Raw genomic sequence first — 11,170 nt, forward strand, 5'->3', positions numbered from 1 at the left:
CGGATGAAGATCATTAGAAGCAAGACAAGTGAACGGTTCATGAGGAGATCTACGTTGCATGCATATGCCTAGGCTTACAGCTAGTTTGATTTTTTTTGTAGGATTTGCCTTAAGTTAGCCTTTGTAAGTTTCATGTCCTGGATATCTATCGCAAAAAACATAAAGTACTGTGATGTTGGATTATGTTTGTTGTTGCAAATATATTTATTTTACATGCATGCTCCTACTGTTAAAAAATATATGGTTTCTCCACATGGTGCAAAGTGGTCGTTAACTCCCCACAAGTAGCCGATCTGAAAATATTAGCAATAACAGTGTGGTTGTTAATCTTTTTGACATGGTCGTTAATGCTATATAGCCTAGTGGAAAGTTGTTGCCGATAACAAAATTGTGGTCGTTAAAAAAGAAGGAAATGGTTGTTGATGCCTCGTGCAACATTTCATAATAATATTAACGATCAGAATGGTGGTCGTTATCATTTGAAATGTGGTTGTTGATAGTAAAGTATTAGCGACCACATATTTTATCGTTGTTGTAAAGTTAACGACCGGAAATTGTGCGTGGTCGTTAATAGTATTAGTGAAGGAACTTTCAACAACCATGGACGACCACATTTTGGTAGTCGCTAATAACTTTTAACGACCACCTCTGGACTTTTAACGGCCATATATCCCGTCGCTAATAACCCTTTCTGTTGTAATGATTGTTGAAGGGGAACACCTACGTGAGTCCAACCGTAGGTATCAGTTCTTGAGATAGGATGCTCTGGATGAAAACTCAAAAGGTACGGGAGCTTACCTTTAACGCTCTGGTTAGACGAGCTTATTTTGGCAACGTAGTATCAGCTATGACTTCATGTGAAGTTTGACTGCACTAAAGCTGGGAATTCAAGGCCTAGTCCATTCTCCGGCTGCAGGAAGATGAATCTTGTTAATTTTAGATGTAAGTTCAACATATGTACAGGATATTAATCATTTGTCCTTCTTATTCTTAATTTAGCATTTGTGGGGGATTGCTGGAAAATAGACCCATGAAGAGGGCCATTTCAGAAATTTCAAAGCAAGAGTGCATGGCATCCAATAGTTCCATACCACTAGTTTGAGTTGGTGCAAGCCAACTTAAATAGAAGAGCTCTCTCCCATGGTTGAATAGTCAACAAAGGGAATAATGTGGCTAGTTTACACAACGCATGTGCGCGAGCACATGCGCGTATGTTTTTGCGTGATGAACCGCGTGACTTGTGATTTGCGACGCAGCAAGCAGCCAAGCCAAGTTGGTGTAAATCGTTTTCCATCTGCGTATTAATCTTTGACAACAGTTATAAGACGTGATTAATGCGCAGTCAATGTCATAATCTCGAGTTAAATGGGCAGTATTAATCCGAGTGTGGGTGATTTTATAGCGAAAACGGCCAGCAGAGGGCTGCCTTCTCGTCTATAAGAAGTCCTGGAGACGTCTAGGAACGGACACACGAAAAATACCTACGAACTCCTCTTCTTCGTTTTCCATCTGGTGAACCGTGATGTCATATTGAGCTGCTGAATCTCGCCGTCTCTTCTCCCGAGCATGCACTAAGGAGAAGGGTGAGAGGTATCTCCGAGCCGTTGCCGTCGTGAAGCCTGCACGAGGAACAACAATAAGGTTTCTGGGCAGCGCAACTGCGTAGCTGCTCAAGCCCGATCGACTACGTCCTGCACTGCCTCGACTACGATCTGCACTACATCGTATCTTCACGAGGACGGAGCGCTGATATGTAAATGTGATGGATTTATATATGAGTTTGTTTCATCTCTCTTTAATCTGTCTGTTGTTAGATCTAAAATACATAGCAGTAGTATTATTTTATGTAATTTGCCTCAAATTAAAATCTAATATATTTAAACGCATATTTTCAACAGAAAAATAAGATTTTTAAGTTTGCTTATTATGATGATTACCTTACTTCTTGTACTAATTCTTGTGACATAGGAGTAAAATTTTTTCTGTGCCACACATCTCAAACAAGCTCAACAACTATCAGCTGTGTTCCTTACTCCCTTATATGGGCCTGGCCTTTCAGCATTGTCTACTCTTAAATTAAAATTGTTCACTTTTCAGCTGAAATAGAGATGGGGAATGCGAATGGACCCTCTCATCAGTGCATACATGAGAGACCAATTTCTTCCCAACAACAATAAATGTGCGATATAAGAAAATATCATATTTTTCGTATCTATGGTTGTAACAGTTTTATCGACTCATTGCTCAACAATTATCCATGGAATTTGTTGATACTAAACCATCGCCAACCTTCTTAAAATAGTTACTAATAGTCCTATTCTTCTAATTAAGAGTTTGACTTCACTTTGTGATCCAAGATATTGTGCAAGGAAAATAAATAAACTTTTTCATGTCTGGCTCTTTGATATTGACCAAACAACAAGTTCTGTTTGCCTGCTTTCCCCAAATGATAAGTATTATTTGCTGAAGTGAGTAGCTCTTCAACATTAACGCTTAAAGTGGAATGGTGGGTCGATGTTGCTTATTGGCTTACACAGAAAAGTGAACCACCAAGCAAAGGGATCATGTTATGAATTAGCCAAGCTGCGCAAATGTGTTAACAATATTGCTATACTGTTGTGTTGTTAGGTCCTTTGCTTGTTGGCAGTTTTCACGTAAATTACATCCCATAAATTAAACACTCTTCTTCTACTTGTTTCCTCCAGAAAGCATAATAAGCATTTGACTTTAATTTTTTTTGTTGGAATCCGCTGATAAGGAGTTTGATTTTGTTCAGTTAACATATTTCCAATATTTTGTTCAGCTGACAAGGAGTTCTTTGGTATCCGCTGGCGGAAAAATTGTTGGTCAGGTCAGGGCGGAGAGGATGCATGGCGGCCTGGTGAAGCTAGGTGAACCGTCAGCTGGCACCAACCAGACTGTGTTCCTTTCTTATCCTCTGACTTTCTTACCCTCTAAATTTTAGACCCATCATATCAAAGAGAATCTTGTCATTTAGAAGTATTAAATAAAGTCTAATTACAAAACTTTTTGCACAGATGGGTGCTAATTCGTAAGACAAATTTAACGAGCCTAATTAATTCATAATTTGCTACAGTAATGCTACAAACTTTTTGCACAGATGGGTGCTAATTCGTAAGACATGACCTTTCTGTGCGTTTCTTGATTATGAAGGAGATAAGTCGGCTAAGTATTTCGCCAGAAATGGCAGATAGAGCTACCTCCATTGAGGATTGATTCATTGAACAGAAATGACTTGCATGTGTTTTTAACGAGCATATAGCATGCTCACTAAAAGTATGGCTTAGAAAGATGTTTGGCATTAGTTAACTAGGAGCAGTTAGCTGAATGCATCACAAAAGAGTTTTATATGGGAAGGACGACTTTGACTTTGTGGACAGAAGAAATACCAACTACAAGATAAAGATTTGCTTTGTTATCTGTTCTGCTTTTCTGTACTCTACAGGAAGGTTATACACCAAAAGTTCAGGGTCGAATTTTTACAGCTCAAGAAGTTGTACATGGTACTTTTCTGTCCCCATTGATTTGGCATGGAAGGTAAAAATCAACTCTTTGTGACTTGGAGAGAATAGTATCTCTTTTCTGTATCATCTATATATTCACTTTCCTTGTTCTCACCAATAATATTTTTCGACATAAAAGGATGCTTGTTCTTATCAGTAGGGGTACATTCCTCGTGTTCTTCCAAAAAAAAGGAAAGCTGGTTCTTGTTATCACCAACCTTTGTATGTTTTTGTACGGTGAAGAATAGTCAAACAATCCTAGGAGATCCTTTTCAAAAGGGTATTTTTGTCTTTAGATTAAGTTATGTCAGGACTGCTAGGCTTGCGTATTTGTAACTGTTGCTATAGTCCTTTTAATTTGGAACAATTTTTCAGCTCTAGTCCTTTCGGTCAGAATATACATTGGTGAATTGGAGCTCTGTAATGCCTAGTCCTAAATTTTCAAAGAGAATGCAGAAACAACGACCAAATGCTAGAACATTTCTGGGTAGTTGGCATGTCCTTGTCAAAATAAGAATATAAGATGATGCCAGCAACTCAATCAGCTTTCAGCAACCTAGAAACTTAGGGTGTGTTTGGTTGGGGAGCGAATCGGAATGGAGCCGCTCCGCTCCTGTTTTCTACGTGTTTGGTTGTAACCGAGTAATAAGAGCGGAGTGGTTCCGGGAGCCAAAGATGCGAATATTTCTCTAAGATGCGGAACGAGACCGCGCGCCCAAAACACCGGACGCGAGCGCTCCCGTTCCTGTGTCCCACCCCCTGACGCCGCCCGCCTCCCCTCCCCCCGGCCACCGCCGCCGCCATGACCGCCTCTCCCCACCCGCGCGGCGCGGCCCCCCCCCCCCCCCCCCCCGCCGGAGGAGAGATCCAGGCGACTGCTCGTCGCCTATCTTTGAATGGAATTGTTCTCCAACCAAACACGTAATGGAATGGTTCTACTCTACCGCACTCTCTAACCAAACAAAAATTGGAGCGGCTTCGTTCTGCTTACCAAACGTAGAATGGAGCGGCTCTATTTTTAGAAATTGGAACAGAGCCATTCCATTTAAGTTGGCTCCCCAACCAAACACACCCATTTTCCTCCAATCAACAGTCAACAATTCTCCGCAGACCTGAGTGATCGAGGCCCAATTGAGCAAGTAGCTGTATACCAGGCTTCCAGGTTTCCCCGTTTATTCTTCAATCCTCTATGCACCGTAGTGTTCTCCACAGGGGATGGAGACTGCCATAACTGCTGTTGCAGGTGAACTTCTCAGCCGATTCATCTCCTTCACCATAAACAAATTATACTGCTCGAGCTATGAATGCTAAGAGGAGGAGGAGAGGTTGCAGCGTCTCCTGATGAGGGTTCATACCGTAGTTGAGGAGGCCGATGCACGACACATCACCAACTCTGGAATGTTGATGCAGCTCAAGATACTTTCAGAGGCCATGTACCAGGGCTACCATGCGCTGGATACCTTGAGATTCCAGTTCCTCAAGGAAAGTTGTGTGAACAAGGTTAGCGAGTTATGCTCTATCTCTTCTGCCACTCATCTCAAACGTCGCCGCACAATTCTTTCTCTAGTGAATAAGGGCAAGGTCCCCGGCCTTGAGGTGAATGGTGCGTTGGAAAATCTGGAAACGGTTGTCTCTAACATAGCAGAGTTTGTTGTACTTTTGGGTGGATGTGAACACATTTCCCGTAAATTTCATGTTTGGTCGACGTACAGAAAAGCAAAAGCTCCTGAACTTCTTATTGCAACATAATCCAGATGGTGCACCTGCAGTCCTTGCAATCATTGGTGGACTTGCAGTGGGAAGAAAACTTTGGTAGCCCATGTATGTGCTGATGAGAGGATACGCTCACGTTCCCCTCAATTTTGCATCTGAATGGAGACAACTTTCTGTCTATCGTCGCCCATGAAAGGGCCATGCTGGAGATGGCACTGCTAATTGTTGAGTTTGTTTCAGATGTAGATGAAATGGAATGGAAAGAGTTCTATTCGTTTGTGAGAAGAAAAAATAGAAGAAACAAAGTGGTTATCATTAGCAAACTTGAACGATTAACAAGATTTGGATCAGTAACGCCAATTTTTCTTAATACACTTCCATATGTGGAGTTATGGTACCTCTTCAAGGTACTTGCATTTGGAAGTGCAGACCCAGCTGAATATCCACGACTAGTACACATAGCAGAAGGATTTGCCAAGGAATTGCATCTGAGTGGATCACTTGTTGCAGCAAATGCACTGGCTGACATGTTGAGAAGGAACCTTAATGCTCAAGCCTGGTTTTGCATATTGAACAGGTGCAAAAAAGTGATTGAGAAGAACCTCTTCGCATATGGTCAGCACCCAAAGTTACTTTTCGAACAAGGCCATGAGGTTGACCTGACCGACTTCGCTTTGTGTCCTGTTTCTCCCCTTCGTGTCATACCACGTAATAGTAGCAGTAGCGCGATTTATGCTCCAGTGAAAGAATTACCCCCCTATACTGCTATTAGATCCTTTTGTTAGGCCGAAAGGAGAATTTAATCTATTGTCATGGGAGTCAAGGTTACCCCCCTATACTTGTTTTATTCACTTTGTTCCAAATTGCACTGAAGATATGCCTGAAGGTTCTCGTTTGTCATGGAGGAAGCGCAGAGAATTGGCTTTCTAACAAGATGATGTCTATCTAATGTAATTATACAAGTTAGATGTACTATTTTTCAAATCCGTGGCAACAATGCATTTGTGGGCACTTTATTTGATTATTGCTAACTATTGGTGAAATTTGATGATACTAACGCCTTCACAATGAGGTAGTAATTCTATTTCCTCCTATCAGGAGTGTGATGCTCCACTATGTAAAGGGAGAGTGCAACGTAAAATGAATGAACTTTACCTTCACATGTCTTCAACACTACTCCCTCCGTTTCTAAATATACGACGCTAAGTACAAGTTATGAGCTAATTAACTTGTCCTAAACACTATATTTTAAAAAATAGCCGGAGTACCACTTACTTGACCAAACAAAAATAATCTCCCTTTGCTAAAGGCAAATGGTTTGCAGCATCCAGGATTCAAGCGCAATGTTGTGCTCATATCCACTTATCCTAGTTTTCTTTCTTAATAATAATGCACGAGACACTATAGAAAACTGAATCACCAACTATAGACACTTAGAGAGCGTGGTGCAAGTGAAGCATGGAATTTGTTATTAGGATGTGCCTTATTTAATTTCCTCTGCATACGGCCTTCTGGGTCAACCCAGCAGCATGTATGAGGAGAACATAATTCTAGTTATTCCGGCACTGGCCAGGGACTACTAGGCGGACTCAACTATGGTAGGATCGATATAATTGTGATCATTGTCCTCTTGCCCATTGCTTTTCCTTTCTAACCTTGTCAGGCTGGGCCAAAGGTTTCTATTCCTAAGGTTTCCGTTTCTATTCCTAAGGTTTCCGTTTCAAAGTCTGACTGCTAGAATTCTAACTCTGGAAAAAAAAGAATTCGGGATACCGGAAAGATGTCAACAGAGGTGGAAATGAAGATTGCCGATGTTGTAGGAAGCTTCAGAACAAAGGACCCTGGAGGTGATGATGGCTAGGATCCGAAGGTGCAGAATATGGCTCGAAGCGAAGGACTTTTTACTTGTGTTTTTTATCGAAACTTCTGATGTAAATATTACTAACTTTTGGCTAGGCGCTCGTGGTTGCGATGCCGTGCTTGACGTATCTCCGATGAACATAGGTTGTGATGGGATCATCATGCCCGGATATGCTTGGGAAACATACAGTTTTGCTCATTCCGGAGCTAGCGTTAGCGACTTCTTGTATGCTGCTGGTCTGTCCAATGATGTGTGAGCGATGCAACTTTGCAAGCACTTGGATGACGCCTATTTTGTGAATATTTGTGATGTATTATTTTAGATATTTTTTGTGTATGCTCATATTAGTTTTGTTTGCTTCGAGTCGTAAGGACTCTTTGTTTTTGTTGAAAACGTCTTTCCCCTCCCTAGTCTTTATGACTCGAAGGTCGCATTGCACGAGGGTTGTTTGTCTCAAAGTTGTAAGCTGTTGACCTTGGACCGCAACAAGGGTTGAATGATTCTACTTTTCTTGTTGGGACAAAACGTCTCCCCCTCCCTAGCCTTTTTTGCATTGGAGGGTTTTTGTTCCTTTAATTTGGGCTGCCCTTTACCTTTTGAGCGTGCAATATGTTTTTGGAGTCGAAGGTGTTTCGGCTTTGAAGCCCTTTAGGGTTGACAGCCCCTTGGCTTTCAAGTGCAGATTGCACTTTTTATTTTCGAGCCGAAGGTGTTCTAGCTTCGATACCCTTAGGTTCGATAGCCCATTGGCTTTTTGGTGCACGTTGCACTTTTCATTTTTGAGACGAATGTGTTTTGGCTTCGATACCCATAGGTTCGATAGCCCCTTGGCTGTTTAGTGCACGTTGCACTTTTCATTTTCAAGCCGAAGCTGTTTTGGCATCGATACCCTTAGGTGCGGTAGTTCCTTGGCTTTTTAGTGCATGTTGCACTTTTCATTTTCGAGCCGAAGATGTTTTGGCATCGATACCCTTAGGTTCGATAGCCCCTTGGCTTTTTAGTGCGCGTTGCACTTTTCATTTTCGAGCCGAAAGTGTTTTGGCTTTGATACCCTTAGGTTCAATAGCCCCTTGGCTTTTTAGTGTGCTTTGCACTTTTCATATTTGAGCCGAAGGTGTTTTGGCTTCGATACCCTTAGGTTCGATAGCCCCTTGGCTTTTTAGTGCGTGTTGCACTTCTTAGATAACTATGCAAAGCTTGTGAGGCATGCAAGCTTTGCTAACTTACATAGCCGTAGCATTCATGAGGCGATGGTTGATATTCGCAGCACTGCTGCTTCGACCTTGAACAAATGTTTGGGGAAAGTAACTCTTTATTTATTTGGAGAGTTATTACATAGGATCTGCCTCGTTAAAAACCTCACCTCCGATGTGGAGTCCCCTTTATGAGGAAAAGAGTATGGTCTTTAAAAGTTTACAAGGAAAAGTAAGTAGACTATCATGTCGGGGTCTGTTTATAGTTCTACAGCTCAGGCTTGTTACAAGGGTCCTATATGTAGTATTTCTTTAGGCTGTCAACATTCCAATAATGCTGTTGCTCATGACCTTCTTTGTCTACCAACCAGAAGGAGCCTGGCCTGTTGTTATCACCATAATTTAGGCGGGCTAGAAAGGTGGGCCGTGGAGCAAGATGGGCTTGAAGGATAGTCATAATGGGCTTACGAATCGGACCTTATGCAGGTGTTTAGGGGCCAAGGTTGGCCGTGTATCTAGATAGGTGTGACAGTTCGAGTACCTGTAAGCTAGGCACATAATTTGTTAGTGTGAAGTATGTGCTTGTTAGTGTAAAGCTTGTGTATGTTTATGTGAAGCTTTTGAAAATTTAAAGAGCAAGTAAAAAGGGTATTTTTGTAATTATGGAAAAACTAGGGTTGTTTTTGCAAAATATAATTGGATAGGGGGTATCTTCAAAATAAGTGAAGGGTGGTTTCGCAAACATGTTTTTCTTACTTTATCCCCTGTAAAAAATATATATTTATCCAAAAAGTTGCATTAGAAATGCATGTATTGAATTGTATAAAAATTTGGGTAAAGTTGTGAAAATAAGGGTATTTATGTAATTTTATAAAAGTACAAGTCCTTTTGTGCAAGTAGTTGAATTACAAAAGTAACTTTCAAAGTCACTCAGGGCTAAAGTGTAAAAAGATGCAGGTCATCATGACGTGTCTATTCCGTCATCATGACGTGTCATAAATGGTTGCATTTAGGCCCTAAATGTTATGACATTACACTCTTTAGGACAAAAGTAATTCAAATCCAACCTTTGTTCAAAATTTAATGTGTAAAGATATAAGTTTTGAGTTTTTGAACTTGGGCCCTAAAGCAATGTTGTAGAGTTTGAAAAACTCTCCAACTTTCATTTTGGGTATTTCTTTATTAGGGTTTTAGATTAATGGGAAATTTGACTTTACTGAGAGGTCCCTGTAATTTTCTAAATTTGCGCATAAGTCCTTGGAATGTTCTATTTCTCCTCCTCTATTTTTCCTCTCTCTCTGTTCTTCTTCTCTCTGGCGCTTTCTTTTCCTCCACCGGTGGCGCTTCTTCTGGGGGCTTCCCCTGCCTCCCTCCCTCGGCACGCTTTTGGCCGGCGTGGAGCGCGGCTCGGGCGGCCCTGAGCGGCGGGCGCGGGTGCCCGAGCGAGCGGCGGCGGCGTGGCGGCTTGGCCAGGTCCCGCACGGGGGCAGCACCGGCAGGGGGGGCGGGAGGGGGGACCCGCACGCGTGAAGACCAGGTGGTGGCTGGCGCGGGCGCTGGAGCGGCGCAGGCGGCGCTGGAGTGGAGCCCGGGACCGGCGGCAGCGTGCAGGTGCGCGTGCGCGGGAGAGCTGCAGCGTGGCAGCTCGGGGCAGACCCGCACGGAGGGCAGCGAGGCCGCGCACGGCGGTAGCTTGGCGCGGGCGGCCGCGGAGGGACCTGCGGCGCGGCAAGGCCGGGGCGAGCGCGGGTCCGGCAGCAGGAGGAGGAGGAAGAGGAGTAGCTGCGCGGCCTAGTCAACCACATCCTCTTCAATCTAGTTCCGCACTTGTGGTCTCATCAGCCTAGTCCGATATTAGTGTTCTGTTACACCTAGTTCTTGTAACAGGTCTAACTTAGATAACCCCATCGGCTGTACGTCACTCAATTGTTGTGCTGACGTAATCGAGCCGATACAACCACACCTAGTTACCTAGGATAACACTTAAGCACATCTCAGTTAAGACACAGCTGCTTTAGGAAATACCCCTCTGCTAAAGTAATCGATGTTTTCATCGATCAATTAGGAACCCAATGCACCTATCAATCAGCTACACAGGCCAAAGTACACAACCCTAGATCAGTAAGCTAACACAGTAGACATGCCTCTGTTAGGCACGACCAAAGCACATCAATCGGCTAAACCTGATACATCCTCATCGGTTAAGGCCAAGACCAATGCACCAACCAATTAGATAGACCAAAGACATGCTGATAATCCAATCGGCAAGATCCTTCCTTTTTTCTGTACTTGAAGTACTGTACCTTCAACGTTCCTCTCCATATCAGCCGATTTGACCTCAGGTGAACCCAAATCGGCTAATCTTTTCTACTCATATACAGAGATTGCTCCTGCCGATTTCCTTTCCAAACAGAAATCAGGAGATTTCCTAATACTATGTAGATGGCTCCCTCCTTTACCGATTCTATCAACTAAACCCCTATTGTTTCCAATCGACTCTGTTGTAGTCTTCAACAAATAGCCCATCTTAATTAGTTGTCCAACTAAAGCTCTACCCAAGTTAGTTTCTGATCTTTTTGATTGTTATGTGAGTAGTATGTTAAATGAGTGTTGGATTGCAACTTTATCGTGAAGTAAAATAGTTTTATATGCACACTTTGAATGTAATGTTGCATTGCATGTAGATACGACTACTTCCACAAACGGTACCTATGAGATCTCCCGGGAGTCGGCAGAGGATGCTTCTAAAGACCAAGTGAACATCACCAAGGGATTATCTGAAGCCCCAAACCAAAGTTCGGAAGATAATAATACTAACAACCCTGACTCCAGCCCCACCAGTAAAGGCAAGCCCCAATGCATATCCCAGTATTTCAATT

At 42.7% G+C, this 11,170-nt stretch overlaps 1 pseudogene; it reads left to right on the top strand.

Annotated features, from left to right (window-relative positions):
- The first annotated feature begins 4,739 nt into the window (after positions 1-4,739).
- LOC112878098 lies at positions 4,740-6,167 on the top strand (annotated as a pseudogene).
- The last annotated feature ends 5,003 nt before the right edge of the window (positions 6,168-11,170 follow it).

Source organism: Panicum hallii, chromosome 9 (genome assembly GCF_002211085.1).
Source record: "Panicum hallii strain FIL2 chromosome 9, PHallii_v3.1, whole genome shotgun sequence".
In the NCBI taxonomy this organism is placed as follows: domain Eukaryota; kingdom Viridiplantae; phylum Streptophyta; class Magnoliopsida; order Poales; family Poaceae; genus Panicum; species Panicum hallii.